The sequence below is a fragment of the Molothrus aeneus genome, chromosome 18 (genome assembly GCF_037042795.1).
Source record: "Molothrus aeneus isolate 106 chromosome 18, BPBGC_Maene_1.0, whole genome shotgun sequence".
NCBI lineage: Eukaryota > Metazoa > Chordata > Aves > Passeriformes > Icteridae > Molothrus > Molothrus aeneus.
The window spans coordinates 383,049-392,873 of NC_089663.1; positions in this window are offsets into that span (position 1 = coordinate 383,049).

A 9,825-nucleotide genomic window follows, 5' to 3' on the forward strand; every position below is an offset into this window, starting at 1 on the left:
TGTATTCTTTGATGAATCCTCTGTCTCCTTTCCCAGTGGAAAGTTGCTGGCTGTGGTTATCTGCATCCCGAAGAGCTGGAGCACTGCTGGCAGTGGTGTTTCCCTGTCTCTGTGTTCAAGCCCCGTGCCTGCTCCTGCCCCACTTTCTGGAGCTCGCTCTCAGAGTGTTTTGGTGGAGCAGGTGGCTGTAGATGGGCTGGAACCTCTCAGTCCTGCTCATTGTTTTGCTCATGGAATCATGGAATATCCTGGGCAGGAAGAGACCCACAGGGATCATCCAGTCCCACCGCTGTCCCTGCCCAGACCCCCCAACAATCCCACCCTGTCCATCCCTGGCAGCGCTGCCCAAAGGCTCCTGGAGCTCTGGCAGCCTCGGGGCTGTGCCCATTCCCTGGGGAGCCTGGGCAGTGCCAGCACCCTCTGGGGGCAGAACCTTGCCCTGATCTCAGCCTGAGTGCCCTGGCACAGCTTCATGCTCTCCATCTCCTCCTGTACTGCTGTAGAGGAGCAGGATGAACTGGACTTCTCAGGAGCAGAACTGAACCAAGCTGCTTTTGTCCCTGGCAAGTGTCCTGGCTAAGGAGAGGTTGCTCAGCTCTGGGGATCCTGAGCAGTGGTGCTCCCCATGCTTGTCCGCAGCCCCAGGTCTGTGCCCAACCCACCCTTGGCATTGCTGGGTGTATTCACACAGTGCCTGCCTCTCCCCAGGCTGGCAAGGCAGGACTACAGCTGCACATTCCACTGTAGCCTTGCAGGATGAATGTCTGATGGACATGGACAGCCTACTCTGCTGGAGTGTGTCCCTGCCTGTGCCTGGGTGTCCTGGATTAGGGCAAATTTTGGAGAAAACCTCCAAAAGGGGCCCCTCCAGAAAGCAAACCCACACGGCCCCTGTGCCCAACCGGGTCGGGAAGGATTCCTTGGAGACAAGTGCAAAGAACCTGTTTATTTACCAGGCACAGCACCCCCAGCACACAAAATGAACAATACCAGGTGACACCACTCTGTCACCGCTCTGACAAAGATGACAAATTCAGAAAGTCTCTCTCGGGGGTGGTCGCTCTGTTCTCAGTCCCTCCTGTGCTGGGGCAGCTGCTGCAGCCACAAGGTGCAAACTCTCGGTGTTCCCAGGTCCCAGTCCGGAGCAGGTCCGAGTAGGTCCAAAAAAGGGAAAGGAGAAACAGTCCAGGGAAAATTTGGGCTGCTTGGCTAAACTGACTAATGAGCAGGAGCAAAAAAGCAAGAGCAAAGCAGGAGCAAAGCCGAAGCAAGAGCAAAGGGAAAAGCAAAGCAAAAAGCAAAAGCAGCACCAGGCACTGCCCTGTCTGTGTGTCCCACCAGCCGTGGGGGAGCGGCTGAGAGCAAAACCAAAACAAAGCATTCGCTCTGCAGAGCCAGTCTGGAAGGCACAGAACATGATATCCAGCATGAACAGAACACAGGAATGGGGATACAAGCATCAGAACGTCACCCTAGGACACTGAGGTGCAGTGAGATGAGCTTTAATGTGCCTTCCAACCCAAAGCATTCCATGATTCCATCATTTTGCGAATGTGCTACAGATGAAGGCGTTGGGTACTGCAGAACTTCTCCCAGCAGCAGGGCAGAGGTGTCCTTGCTCCAGGACTTTGTCAGGAAGGATGAAGCCACTGCAAAACAACATGTTAATTCCTCCCACAGTGCTAGCAAACAACAATTTGTTTGTTAAAATGTATCTTTATTTAATGACAAGTATTTAAAGTTTGATTTACAGAGTAAACCCAACCTGGTCTGTCCCATTCCAGGTACCTTGAAGGAGCACAGGTGCAGCTGGAATGAGGTCTGGGGTCTGCAGCCGGTGGTGGGCAGGGAAGAGCAGGGATCTCCTCGTGGACTAGGACAGCCCAAACCACCCATCCCATTGCTCTGAGCTGTGTGTGAGCAGAGGGCCCTCCGTGTGAGGAAGGGTGGGAATGTCTTTTTAGCCTCCTCTGCTCTTCAGGATGTGCTGTCACCAAGGTGTGAAAAAACCAGGTCCCACCACAGTGAAAAATCAGGGTTTTCTGTCCTTCAGCCCAGTCCCTTCCTTCCTGTCCTGTGTGTAGGAGGCTGAGCCCTCTGTCTGCTTCCACTCCATCACTTCTATATCAATTCCTGAGGTGAAGTGCTATATCATAAGGTTCTTACAGTTGTCCTTACCCCCTGCTAACCTGCACTCCAGATCCCACTGTGCAGGTTTCCCTTTGCTGGGAGTATTTCCTCCTGCCCTCCCTGCTCTGTGATAGGCTCAGAGGGAGTGGGAATGTGAGTCTCTTCCCTGGGAAACCCAAGCCCTCCTCTTGGAAGACGAGGGCTGGTAGGATGGCCATGCCTGGGGCAAGGGAACAGTTAAAAAGGATTTTGATTCTGTGCATCTCTTCCCTCCAACAGCACCATTATTTCATACAACTTATTCCTTCCATTGAAACCTTCGAATAATTTCCCTTTATAATCAAACTTTTCTATCCCTAAATCAGTTTTATAACCACCTTATTATACCTTGAACCTCAAAATGAAAAATAACTGTTATAAATAATTGGGCTGTGCTGTGAATACTAAGCACACCCGTGGCTTCCAGAGGATGGGATAACAGGGACGTCCTCTGCCACTCACCCAGGGAAGGGCTTGCTGGCTTAGCTTGTCTTCTTCAGTTCCTAGTGCAGAAGAACTAGGAGAGGGGAGGTGGGGTTCAGTCATTGCCAGGCTCTGGACCTGACTGGGAGTTAGCAGGAGGCTCTGTGCCACTGCTGTGGGTTGTGTTTGTGAAAATGCAGGGATCCTGGTGTTTGCTCCACTGGGGAGCTGGGGCTGGGCACCCCCAATTGTGCTCAGCTGCACCCAGAGTCCCCACCCCTGAAAGGGGTCAGCCCTGAGCTGAGAGCATCCCTGAGTGCCTCATCAGAGCCCCTGCACTGTCTCTGCCCACAGGATGGCTCCCGAGTGGGGCTGTGGCACTGCTGAGCTGCTGCCCACCCCAGCTCAGCAGTGCCTTCTCCTGCACCAGGGGTATGAAACCTCCAGAGCCTGAGGATCACAGAATCCCACACTGGTGTGGGCTGGAAGGAACCTTACAGCTCACCCAGTGCCACCCCTGCCATGGCAGGGACACCTCCCACTGTCCCAGGCTGCTCCCAGCCCCAGTGTCCAGCCTGGCCTTGGGCACTGCCAGGGATCCAGGGGCAGCCCCAGCTGCTCTGGGCCTTTGATTCATCCATCTCTAAACTGACACAAGGTAGACAAGAGCTTTTATCCCCCAGCCTCCCCTCTGGACATTGCAGGGATCTGTCTATCTCCAGAGTGGGATGTGCCTCCAGGAGAGCTCCAGCCGTCTCCACATCTTCATGTGTGCGGCAAGAGAAGGAATTTGTTGCTGGCTTGCAGCTTGTGTGATGGTTTTATTGAATAGATTGACAGAGACTAAAGCCAGAGAGATGCATTAGATCATCCCACTTGATTTCCTGTAAATCACAGCCCATTATATTGCACTGTGTTCATCATGCAGTGCATCCAGTGACTTGGGTTTGACTGAAACACATCTTTCAGGAAGATCTCTTCAGGCTACTTTCAGTGGTGGATAAATGTTTTCCTTGCAAAAAGGTGTCTAATTTATAATTCAAATGTTTCTGGCTTCAGCTCCCAGCTCTTGTTTTGCCTTTTGCATTGCAGTCACAGAGTCTTTATTGCAAGATATTTTCTCCCCCTGAAGGAGTTTAGATGTGATGATGAAGTCACCTCTCACTCTTCTTCTTTAACAGCTAACCAGCTTGAAGCCTTTAAATCTCTGCATGGAAGGTGTTCTTCCTGGCCTTTAAATCAACTTTGTAGCTTTTTTTCTGCACCTCTCTATTCCTCCAACTATTTTTTGGGATTTATTTAAGCAGAGACCTACAGAAATACTGCAATTTGGCAGAAGGTGGTGTTGAACTGAAGAGTGGGGAACAGACCAATCCCAGGCTCTAGAGAATGACCCGCATTCCTGCCACCCAAACAAGTAATTACAGAGCTGTAAATGAGGTGCAGGCAGCTCCTTTATCCCTGGGCTCCTTCAGCAGCTCCTGGCTGCCAGGGGAGTGGTTGAGCAGGAAGGGGCCAAGGGAGACCAAAGGAACAAAATCCATGCTGGCACCCTCCTCTCTCCTCTTGGGCTCCAGCTGGGGGATGGAGGAGATGCTGCCCTGGGGTTCTGCTGTGATCTCTCTGCTGGAAACTCCCCATGAGGAGCCAGCATGTCCCTGTGAGACCTGGACAAATACAGGTCTGGATTTTGATATTCTTTTATTACAAAATTGCATTTTCATTGTCATTTTCCAGGCACATCAATAACTGTCCCTTCTGACCCAGGCATCAAAGGCAGTATTTAAACTGAATTTTGCTGCTGAAGGCACTCCTGTATCTCCTGCTTTCCTCATGCTGCTGCTGAGGTTGGGCTGCTCCTGCAGGTCATGGACCTCCTGAGGATCACCCTCAGGGGATGCAGGTGAAACACAGAGGAAGGCACCACCCAGAAGTGCTCACTCAGCATCACTCCCAAACTCCAAAACTAAGGGTGGCTGCAGATGGGATGGGTGAAGTCAGACCCTGAAGGCTTCCCCTCCATCCCACAGGGAGGTGCTCTTAGGGCCACTGCCCTTAGCCCAGCTCTCATGGGAATCTCCTGACAGGCTGGCAATAATTCTCTTTTAAAAAAAAAGCCAAAATTTAGCCAAGGGGCACCTGAATGTCCAGGGGCCAAGTGTTCCTCAGTGTCTGCTGATCCCGAGGCATTGAGTTGGTCTGTTATCCACCACAGCCGAGGCAGGTACCACAATCATAGTTAGTGAACATGACTTTTTAATTAATGAGGAAAGGAGACAGAACAGGAATGGTAAACAGTGGCTGCAGCCATTTGCTGTGCTGGGAGCTGATAATTGAGATGTGTGGGACAAGAGCATGTGTGCCTGGAGGGTCTTTGTCCTCTGACAGTCAGGGACAAAGCACATCCTTTCCTGAGTTGCTGGTGAGCTCCCCCTTACTCACTTTAGACTATTAAGGGAGCTTAGAGATCGGCATGATAGCCAAATTGAAAGGCTGGAGAATCCTCTTTACATATCTCACATAATCTAAATAGTATCTGCATACGTAAAGATGATTAATCTCAGTTAAATCCAATGCAACCAAAGAAAGCATTTAAATAAGTTATTTAAAAGAAGTCACTCAAAGGAGTAGTATTGAAACCCACCAAACGTCTGGATACAGAGAGTCCTAAACCCAAATTAAATCCCACTGTTTCTCTGTGTTTATGAAGATTAGCACATGTCTTTTCTCAAGGAACACATGGTCTAAGCAAGTTGGTATTTAACAGGAGAAGATGTTAATACCTTCAATTACAACAGCATTTCATTATCCCATTAAATTCATTATGAGAATACATTAACTCCGATTCCTTGCCAGAACGCTGACAGCCTCCTATTGCTCTCAGTGCTGAGGAAATAATGTGCTGTGTGGCATTAAAACCCGGGGGTGTCATGACTCCTTTCCATGTTCCCTGCTTGAGCTGTCTAGCCACTGCTTACCTGAAAAAATTTAACTGTGTGAGCTCAAAGGAACCCGTAATTTCGGTCATCCTTTCCCTGGCTGGATGGTCTGACCTGCCAATGGGTACAGAGCATCTTTGTGTGTGTGGAACAGCACCCTGATGGCTTCTGCTGCTGTGCTGGGAGAACCTCAGAACACCTGCAGTGTTCCCCTCCCTGCTTTGGCCCACTCTCTCAAATGCCCCTGGAGATCATCAGGAACTCAAAGCAGTTGACACTTTACTTTGCCCATGGACAAATCTCTGTTCTATGACTCTTCAGCATGACTACTGTTTTTGAGAAAGGGAAATTTTAGAGAGAATTTTGAAACAGAACGATCATCACTCATTGCAGACATCATTTGGATGTTAGGAAGAAGTTCTTCACAGAAAGGCTGGGCAGGCATTGCAAGGGGCTCCTCAGGGAAGTGGTGGAGTCACCATCCCTGGAGGTGTTTGAGGAAGGATGGATGTGGCACTCAGTGCCGTGGTCTGGTTGCCATGGTGGTGTTGGTCACAGGTTGGGCTCAATCTCAAAGGTCTTTTCCAGCCTAATTTATTCTATAATTATCTTAAGTAACTCCTTGGGAGTGAGTCCTGTCCTGCTATGTTGGTACTGGGCAGCATCACTGTCCCCCTTGGGAGAGCCTGTGACCAGCAGGGGACGGTCACAGGGGGCTGAGGGGCTTTTGCCACCCAAAGGAGTAGCCCAGGTACCACAGGTCTGCGTGCCAGGTGAGGCATCCACAGCTCTGCTTAGATCAGAGCTGGGCCCACTTCTGCTCCATTCTGTACTCTGACAGTGCCTGCCTTGAGATCCAGTTATGACATCAAACGGCCTTGCTACAGTTTTACACCTCCATCTCCCACAGGCAGAACAAAAGCAACAGGAGTTATTATATGAGGCTTACATGTGGAAGCAGATCATTTGTAAATAAACACCTCTGAAGGAGCTTATCAAGGAAAAAATACCCAGAAAAGCTTTGACCTTTATGCAGAAACATGAATTTAGATGAAGGAAGGTGTTCAGAGATACATTCTCCAGTTCTAAATGTTCTACTTAACATTTAAGGAATAAAGATGTTAGCATGCTTAGGAAATTGATTCATTTTAATAAGAGTCATTTTTAAGCTGCACAGATTATTCTTGAAAGGGAGGCTTTTTCTTTATTTTTGTGATCTTGGGTAAAAGTTATTTCACTTTTATGATGTAGTTTACAGCTTCTGGTAAGGATCCCTGGGGTCACCCTTTTTGATCTGAAATAAAGCACTTCTCTCTTAAACATGGGCTCTTCTACTCCTGAATGACTGGGAAATTTTTTTCTTGCCAGTACGGTGCTACTCAGGTGTTTGAGAAGTATCTTGCTTTTAAGAGGACAATCATGTAATTGTTTCTTTCTGACCCAAAATTCCTTGGGATGTGATTAGTCCTGTGTTTACTTTCACAATGTGCAATTACAGAGCCAGATAACAAATTCTGCAGAAGGCACAATCCGAGTGACAGTGCTCCATGGTCTGCTTCACTATGGCACAAAGGCAGTGGGATGAGGAGGGAGGGCAGCAAAGCTGAGCCCTGGCTGGGTACAGAGGGGGCACAGAGAGCTGTAGAGCCCAAAGGTGAGCCAGGTGTGCTGGGGCAGATCTGCAGCTTCACCCCTTGAAGAGCCTTGTCCCTGCCCTAGCCCCAGCAGAGTCTCACTGTGGGACAGTGCCGAGCCCACATTTCCCTCCAGAGGTTTCCTGTAAGGTTTATTTTTATCCCAGCCCTGCCACCACCCAGGTCTGTCTGAGCCCTTGTCACCCTGTCCTGCCCACAGTCACTGATCCCCCATGGGGTGACACCAGTGGCTGTCACCTCTGACTGTGGCTCTGGCTCCCAGTGCCCTCCAGGGGCTGAAGGGTTATTGAGCCCTCCAGGAGATGCTGCATCACCCCCTCCTGACATGGGAGGAACAAGGGGGTGCTGCACCTTTGGCACTGTCCCCAAATCCTGCCAGCTTGAGGTCTGGGCCAAGGCTGGCCGTGCAGGGCCAGGGGCACAAGGACCATTCCACATGCTGGCACTGGTGGATGGGGAGGGCCCCACTCCTGCTGCCAGGGCCCCCCAAACCGTGCTTTCCTCATGTGTCACCTCAGTCCCCTCCAGCACCACCCCTTCCCTGTGAGTGCAGCTGCACAGTGTGCGTTGCTCACCACTGACCATCCCAGTGGCCACAGGGGGGTTTCAGGCTCTCAGCTCATTTCTGCACAGCCTGAGAAAACCCCTTCTCCTTCCCACCACTCCTGGCAGGCTGTTCCTGCTGCCAGCAGGCAACAACACACCTGCAGATGTCACTTACAGACACGTGAAGCCACCAGCTGAGTTGAGACCAGCTGTGGGACCTCTTGGCTCTGCAGCCTTGGTCATCCTTGACAGGACACAGGGAATGGCTCCCAGTGCCAGAGGGCAGGGATGGATGGGATATTGGGAATTGGGAATTGTTCCCTGGCAGGGTGGGCAGGCCCTGGCACAGGTGCCCAGAGCAGCTGGGGCTGCCCCTGGATCCCTGGCAGTGCCCAAGGCCAGGCTGGACATTGGGGCTGGGAGCAGCCTGGGACAGTGGGAGGTGGCCCTGCCATGGCAGGGGTGGCACTGGATGGGCTTTAAGGTCCATTCCAACCCAACCCAACCATTCTGGAATTCCACAACTCTGTGGTCCCTGAACTCTGAACTCTGTCCTGCCCTGGCTGGTTATTTCCTCCCTGCTTTAATTACCTGCAGTTCATCCCTTTCTCTGTGCACCCCAGCTCTGTTCTGTCTAGGCCTCCAGGTGTTTGTGAGTGAGAGCCTGGCATGAGGTGTGTGCTGCCAGCAGAGATGTGCTGCTCCTGAGGGCCTTGCCTTGGCTTCCCATGGGATCAGGAAAAGCCAACACCCTGATGAAGCCAGTGGCATGAAAGATTCCAGAGATAAGGGTGGATTTTCCCTGTTCCTCTTGGACTTCCCTGTTGTGCTCTCAACTTCTAGAGGATGCTGTGGGGCATTTCTCATAACTTCACAGCTCATTGCTGCCGTGCCTGCCAAGGTGATTGCTCCTTCAAGGTGTGACAACACTTCCATCTATTTCTCCCTGCAGGTCTCAGTTTCCTGCCTGGTGCCACTGTCAGGTGCCACTGCCAGGTGCCACATGCCTGTCTGGGGGAATCTGGGCTGGCTCCTCGGGGACTGGGCAGCAGAAGGTGGGTGACTGGGCTGACCCAAAAGCTGCTGACCCAAAGTGAGCAGCCTGTGCAGAGACAGAGCTTCCCTCAGCCCTTGGGACAAGTGAGCAGGTGAATGGAAGGTGTATTTTACATCAAAAGCCCCAAAGGTAACACATGTGCCCGGCCCATTGGCCTGGCAGTGAGGGCTGTACACCTTTGCTGTGGTGGGGTAGCTGTGCTTGGTCAGCAGAGAGCTGAGGTGCCATGGGGTGTCCCACAGCCCCACCTCCCCATGGAAAGCCCCACTGCATCCCCTGCCAGCACTGAGGGGCTCAGGCAGGATGGGATCCTCCTTCCTGGATCTCCACTTCCCACACAGGCACTCAGAGCAGGCAGAGGGCTCTGCAGCAGTGGGGAGCAGTGTCAGGGCTGGTGCCCTCGCTGGTGTCTGAGGTGAGGGGCACATGGGGAGCAGAGCAGAGCAACCATGGCCGTGGCAGCGTGGGGCCCGATGAGCCAGAGTGACCAAGGGCCGGGGGACACAGACCTGGCACGAGGCTGAGGGGACTGACTGGGTCAGCAGGAATGGCTGGTGAAAGGTTTATGTGAAGGGACCAGCACGATGGGCCGGGCTGCAGAAGGTGAGGCAGGAGGGAGATGAGTACTTGGAGCAGGGGCAGGGGGCTGGGAAATGGGATGCAGGGGGCAGTAGGGCTGTGCAGGAGGGACCTGAGGGGAGAGGGCAGGTGTGGGCCTGACTAACCCTGAGGGTACTGCTCTCCACAGACCCTGTGCCCTCTGCCCATCCATCCCCTGGGCCATCTCTGCCCTGCAGAGCTCCCACCCTGGGTCTGCCGGCACACCCAGACCCTCTGCACCTCCCAAAGAAAGGTCCCTCACAGGTTCTGCCATGGCTCTTGTCCCCACAGCCCCTCCAAGCACTGAGACTTGTTCATGCCTGGTGCCACAGAGGCACTGTCTGCGCTGAGCCCAAAGCACCTGCACCCCAAGGTTCTTGAGGGGGACCAGGAGGTGACAACACCCATGTCCTGATGTGTTCCAAGGGTCTGAAAT